Here is a 7,682-nt window from a genome sequence, read left to right on the forward strand (position 1 = left end):
TATTAAATTGCTCAAAAAAAGTTAAAGAAGATTGACTATTCTTGTTTAACTTGTTTATTCTTGGAATCATACTACGTCCCCATCGTTCACAAATGACTGACAGACTTTTGGCCAATTTGGTCTTTTGCAAATGCAATGTAGCATAGGGCCCTGACATATAAAAAGCACAACCCTGTTCATTGTTATGTTCAAGTATTTGTTATGTTTCTCACAGGTACACACAAACACAGACAATATGAGGTGAGATAAATGAGATGAGATAAACACAGGACAGGACAGAAACTGCTGTGGAACTAGTTAAAATGCTAAATACAATGTTAGCACTTTGTACAAATAATTACAGTTGCACTTGTTTTTTCAAATTTGTTCATTCTGTAGGAGTGGTTTAAAATGAAGAATATTCTTGCAAAATATGAGTTAAATGTTAAAAATGACTGGTTAATAGTGCAATAGGGAAGTGCAATGTCAGCAAAAAAAAAAATTCTGTAATTTCAATTGCACTTGTTTTAATAAATAAATAAATAAATACAGATTTAAAAAGCATACATGATCTGTGTAAATATATTATTACTCAGTGATCAAAAGGACTCGAAAAGACTCGAAACTCAAACTGCAGGACTTGGACTTGACTTGAGACTTGTCAGTCTTGACTTTGGACTTGACTCGGGACTTGCCTGTCTTGACTTGGGACTTGACTCGGGACTTGAGGGCAAAGACTTGAGACTTACTTGGGACTTGCAAAAAAATGACTTGGTCCCACCTCTGGTACTAGTTCACCATTAGGTCAGGTGTTTTCACACACCACAACTAACACTTGGCCTTTATCCTGTGAATAGGCTAAGTTTGAATTCACCAAATCTACAATTCTCTCTTTTTTCTATTTACTTTGTCTGATTAGATAATAAATTCGTTCAACTGAAAGGTATTTTGAACGAAATAACAATGATAATAATATAATTATGACGAAAATACAAATTTATAATCATTTTGTCTATTTATTCATGTTAATTAAGATCAGGTGGATGATTATATGTTTTCAAAATGTCAAAAAAGGAAGAAAGAAGATTTACTTTAAAATAATTGTTGCCATGATTTTTGTGTAAAGTAACATTTTATTCATCTGATTATTTTATGGTCAGTATGTAAAGATGTATTTGTCCGATATTTGTAAACAATATATATATATATATATATATATATAGATAGAGAGAGAGAGAGAAGCACTAACTAAAGCAAGGACCCCTGACTTGTCAACTGAAGGACACAGCTGTGGAGGAGTTGCTCAGCAGTGACCCCTTGAGGTTCTGCATTGATCCACACAGACTAAACAGAATGGATATAATGATAATAAACTGTAGTTCAATAATGTAGCAAACATTTTCTTTGACAAAGCAAATTAAACCACTACAGTTTAGTTTAGTCTTTACCGTTGTATTTCCATATGCAGCTGAATATAATCTTCGACACTGATGAAGAAATAATTCCCGGTTAGAAGAAGCAACCGGCGGCGAATGCACGGAACAGACGTCGAGACAGATGGCGCCGAATATTCAGATGATGTGAAATTACAGACGAGCAGGATGCAGCCGACACTCGGATGAGTTCGGTTCTCTGGAACAAACAGAGTTCGTTTGAATGCAGTTAGAGAAACTATGTGGTAAATGTTGGGTTTATTCATCATTGCACAGGTTCCTCTAAATGAAATGACCGGTTGATATTAATAAGAATAGAATAGAAAATCTTTATCTGGGTAGAAATTTGGCTGCAGAGCAGAGTACACGTTGTGATAAAATGGGTCAAAAGACTGATCATTCATTCAGATACACATTCAAACATAGATACATGCTACTAGTAAAATAGAGGAAAATAAAACAAATTAACATAAAGTGAGTTTATAGACGTCAGAATATCTTAGGTAAAGGAATATTAACAGCTCATTAGCTTATTTGAATTATATCTTGACATGTTTTTATTTGTATTTATACTTTATGTAAAACACTTTGAGCCTTATAGAGAGATGATAAGAGATCCCTTAACCTCCTTGCAATCACTGTAAATATATATTTAAGTATAAATCAGTTGATGAGTGATGTTTAACGGGTCATGGTCAGAGACGCAGCTGAGAGGAAAGCATGAGAACAGTGGATTTAAATCCCACTGGGCCGCCCACACTCCCACAAGGGGCAGAAACACTGACTGTGGGTCTGTAGTGATGGTAGATGTGTTGTTGAAGCTACAAACAAATCGCAATTAATAACATATTAGATTAATGTGTGGAGAAAGGGAAAAAATATACTTCATTTGCACATGTGGCTGGAAGTTGATGAGTCAAATCTTCAGGGATCACGTCTGGCTGCATCCTCTCCATGTTTCTCCACTAGAGGACAGAATCGGTCCATAAGGACGGCGCAGCAGCAAACTGAAGGGAAAATGTGGCAAAGAGAAGAATAAGTAAAAATACAAAAATCAATTGGAATATTTTAAGGTACAGATTTCCTATTATTAGAGCTACGGTTATATGGGAATAAAAATGCAAACAGCTGGTTTTATTACTTCCATTCACCCTGTAATTTACCTGAACTCAGCGGGTAGGTTGTGGAAGCTAAATGTAGAGGATATAAAGAGGGAAACACATTAATCATAGTAATATTTAGTCAATTTCCTCTCCTCTATTCCAGCAACTCTGTGCTCAACCCTCATTTAATGCTGTTTATTCACACAGTGAGAATTTCGTCAGTCTTTGACACCACATCTGAGCTGCGTTCAAATTCAGGGGCTGCATTTGAAGACCATTTGCGACTAAGCTTTCAAATTTCTAACATTCCCTCAAATGCGTCCCTCAATCACTGAGGAACCAAGGCTCTAACCGGTGGATCCTTCCCTGGCCGAACCGATCCCAGGACTCCTTGCATTTCAGTGAGGAAAGAAGAGGTGATGGTGCCGGCAAGGGACAAGAGATACTTAACGCTTGAACTCAGCTGAACAACTAACGGTACCGAGGGGCGTTTAAAGTTTCTCTTCAAGTCCAACTTCAGACGCAGATCACAAGAATTTCGGTTCGGCCTTCGGCAAAGAGCGCGTCCCTGCTGAATCCAGACACAGAGCTGCGGCCGTCGGCTTCACGCTACCGTAAAACACGGGATTGAAAAATGTCTCCTGTTCAATTTCCCTCCAAAGTTTGACTCAAGCAAAATATGAAGATGAGGTGAGATAATCCTAAATTTCCACAATGAGGAACCCATGCTAACCCGAAACCCATGTTACAGCAAAGAAGACATCAGTAAAGTAAGGTATTGTTATAAATAGCCCACCATTATTCTAATAAGAAAGTCTAATAAAACTAATTTGACCAAACTTCTATCGAGTTCATAATTTAGCGAGTGTGAAATATAAATGATGTTCGAGCATTAACGATATAAATAATTTACCCATGTGACATAATTAACCTCATGAATATTTCTGCTTTACTTCCAGCAGAGCTGTGACTGTTTGTGTAGCGGTGAGCACGTTGTCTCTGGCTGCCAGGAGGATCTGAGCCCTGTTTATTCAGCAGGATGAGCGTGAACGTTTCTTTAAGCCCACAGCAAACAAACAGCCGAGCCCTCCCTCGGGATTCCAGCTTAATGCTAATGATATACAGTGAAGCACTAACTATTCTTTTTTTTTTTTTCACAGGCTAATGAACTCGCGGTGCTTTTTTTTCTCCCCCCCCCCCCACCGAGGGAGAGATTTTCTCTTCCGACCCTGCAAAGGGGGCTGATGTGTGAAAGTGACAGATTGTCGTGATAAGCTCGGTCTCGCCCGCCCGTCGGCTTTCTGCAGAGTTGCTGCTCATGTGTACGTGTTCCGCTGCTTCTCCTGCTTTGATGCTGATGTTTCTTACAGCGGCCTCTCCAGAGAGATCCTGTTAAAACACACGGCTGACCGACCCAAATCCCGCTCTGCACAGCTGAGGCTCCTGCAGCTCTGCGCTCACAAAGGAATAATGAATGATTCAGGGGCGATGAAACAGGAGGTCGCTCCAGAGTTCACATCCTTGTTTCTTTAAAGAGCCAGAATGTGACCCACCATCGCACAGGGAGCTTTACTTATTGAAAACAGGAGGGAGGCGCAAACCTGGCTGACGGCTGACGATCGATAAAACCTGCAATGCACATTCATCTGATCTTATTTACACTGAATAGCTGCAGTGGAATTCATATTCAGAGCCTTGTCATAGTTCCATTCTTGAAAATATTGGCAAGAGGATGTGCTTTAAATGTCAAAAGTGAAAGTACTCATTCTGTTTTATCATATAAGATGTTACTAGATTATGTCATGGGAATTTCTTGATTGTCAAGCACAAGTCATTACAATGTCTTTCTGGAAGTTTATTCTACATCTGCAGATGGGCATCAATGTACAAGACCATGGAATAGATTTCATACAATGAGCAATGACATACAAGAAAAGCAGCACTTTATACATCTCCAAGCCCCTCCTAGAGAGGAGACAAATGTTATCGGTCAACCTCTTTCATGTTAAGCAATAGGTGACCAATATCCTGTCACCTAGTCTTTCCCAGACCCTTGGAATGTAACCTCTGTTTTTCAAGATCCCTTTCCCAATGTTTACAACCAGAAATCCCCCGTTCTGTTAAGTCTTTGTTTGGTGACCCTGTCAGTGAGGATGTCATATAACAGGTTTGAGTGCAACCCTGACCTCTCAGGGATCATTTGTCATCTTTCGAAACATCAAAGTAGTTCCTAATATCAATCATTGCCCTAATAGTAAAATTGCTATCACAATTATTAACTGTATTCACTGTGAGCAGCTTGATGATGAAAGGCGACAATGTCTTCGCCATTTCACGCTTGTACTTTCGTTATTAGAAATGACACTTTCTAAGATTTGTATAAATGATTTATATTTTATTCCTTAAGTTTAACGATAAATATTATATTCCTCTGACACAGGATTCTTTACGATCCTTTGCAAATATAGTTTTTCACTAAATCACTGATGTTCCAGCGGCCGAATTAAATCTCACGCAGACCAGAATTGACTTTGCTCTTTATTCAACATACAAACATTAAGGAAAAGTGAAAAATGCAACTAAAAACATCTTTAAAAAACAAGAGAGACCTAATTGTCCCATGTTTGACTGTGGATCCGAGCGACGACTGTTTCATGGTGACGTCAAAAAGTCACAGACGTCCAACAGCTCCTGAATAAAGGACATCTGCATCTCTGTGTGCATGAAGCACTTAAATAGATTCAGGGATTTACATATCACCCAGACCTGCTTTTCAATCAAGGAAGACATTCAAATCCCACTTTCTACAACATGAGACTTTTAAACACTTGCTTTTACTTTTCGGTCGAAGATTTTGTGCTTAATTTGCACAGGTAAAGTTGATAAGGATTGTAAAAATCTCAGCCACGGTGACTGAACCCATCAGGACCTGTCAGGCTGGGTATATCCTCTCAGTTGTTTTAAAAATTCACGAATTTGCACTTTTCTCCAGTTTCCCCGATAAGCAGCGAAATACACAGCGCTCCTCTCTCTCGGCCGACTTTAAGCATGTTTTAGTTCAGCAGTCTTTTATCAGCGGCAGAGCAGTTGGCAGCGTGACACCGAGGGCATAAAACACCACAGTGGAATGAGTTACTGAATACTCCAGTCTGACGCTGCACTCATCATCTCTGGGGGAAAGGTTTTGGAATAAGAAAGTCACAGATTTTGTGGCCTAAGCTCACGAATGATGAATAGCGCTACCGGAAAAGAATATAACACATAAAGTAGCTGCACCATTGAGGCTAGGAGTAGTTAAAAAATGACAAAAAATATATAGAGGACGCTGATGTTATATGGTTCGAAAGTGATACTCCAGTTAGAGGACGTGGGATGACTTTGCAACTCAAACAGCAGACTGATTTGTTTCTGGCCTACACCTAATCCCCGGTACAGTCAATTAACTTTAATTCCTTAGTGAGGGACACGGCGACAGGGTTTTTCCCGTGGTCGACTAACCTCAGTAATAACTCTTCATTAGTTCAGAAAGGGCTGAAAGGGAATGACAGGATCGGAGTGTGCGATTCTCCCGCTGAGCTCAATAACGTTCCTGATTCGTTGGTTGAAAACCTTACACGTATCTGTGAGAAATACCGTGGCTTTGTCCCCGAGGCTCAAAGGTTCAGTGTGTAGAATCTAGTGACATCTAGTGGTGAAGTGTCATGTTGCAGCTGCATACCCCTCCCCTTCCAAACATGAAAGAGAACCTGTGGCAGCTTCAGTTGTCATAAAAATTCAAAAAGGTTTGATTTGTCCCATTTGAAGAACTGTTAAAACAATTTAGATGAAGCTTCTCTTTCTTTTAAACCTTGTGTCTTGCAGCCAAAAGACAATAATGTATTTTAAAGTTGAAAACTTCCTGGAATCCTCCCGTAGCTTTTACCTGGAACAGACTCACACCGGGGATTCCACCTGATGTCGGTCTCAGTGGCTCCCCCTGGAGACGCCATCTAGAATCAGTCACCCTGCCGGGGTCAGAGCACAACAGAGCCGACTCACTGCCTGTGCTATTATTTATAGACGCTTCTGCGCTCGTGCTAAGAAAGCGGGTCAGTGTGTGTGTGTTTGTGTTACTCCCTGATGTTGTCGTTAATGAACTCGGGCAGGGACACGTCTACTCATCACTCATCACAGGAGCTGCTCTGTGACGCTCTGGGTTATGATAAGTCCACGTAAACACTGACTGTCTTCCAGGTGATGACAGACGGGATTCAAACCTCGAGTGGAGGACACAAGAATTATTTTTATTATTCATGAGAAATTAAAGGAAGATAAGAAAATTACAGGTTTTCCAGAAGCATTAGCATATGATATTTCCCCCCCAAAAATAATAAATGAATTCACGGCTCCATTCACAGCCTCCGAGCCAGCTCCATGACAACCGAGCAAAATCAATCCACCGCTGAAAAAAACCTTCATTCTTCAAATATCAGTGTATTATTTACAATCAGCTCCTCTGTGATTTTGTATTTAATGGTAAATGGAAATGATAAAACAGATCATGTGCAGCTTCTCAGGCCTCAGCGGCCAATCAAAACCTCTCCACTGCCCGTCACCTTCACCTTCATAAAGACATACGGCTGTGCAGGCTGCTTCATTCATCCATTCACACGCTGACGCCGTTATTGACTTTGAGTTCAATTCAAACCTTGTCTCCTATAAATATAGACGGGAGCAGTAATCATGTTCTGTAGCAAATGTAATTGAGTTGTTAGCTTGTTGTTAACTCGATATCTGTTGATACCGAGCTGCCGTCTCCTCCAAAATGATTTTTTAACTCTTGTAGTGTAGTTGTGTATAAAAACAATTTGTAGAACCTAAGCAATATAGAGTTTTGTGGCCCGATGCCAATGCTTATATTAGGACGTAAAAATGCATGTTCTGATATATCTGCCAATAGACCTATAATAATTCCTAAGATGTCATTATCAAACCTTTATGACAAAGAAATGTACTTGAGGTTTTATATTTCACAGTTTACGCATTAACCTCATCACAAATACAACCATATAAATAGAACAATATAGAAAATGTATATATTTGTTGTCTATTTTGACGCATATCGGCAAACAAGCACCGAAACTGATATGTTGGTGATTTTTTTTCCAGCTTTCCAATGAATCAGTTG

This window comes from Pleuronectes platessa, chromosome 9 (assembly GCF_947347685.1).
Source record: "Pleuronectes platessa chromosome 9, fPlePla1.1, whole genome shotgun sequence".
Taxonomy (NCBI): domain Eukaryota; kingdom Metazoa; phylum Chordata; class Actinopteri; order Pleuronectiformes; family Pleuronectidae; genus Pleuronectes; species Pleuronectes platessa.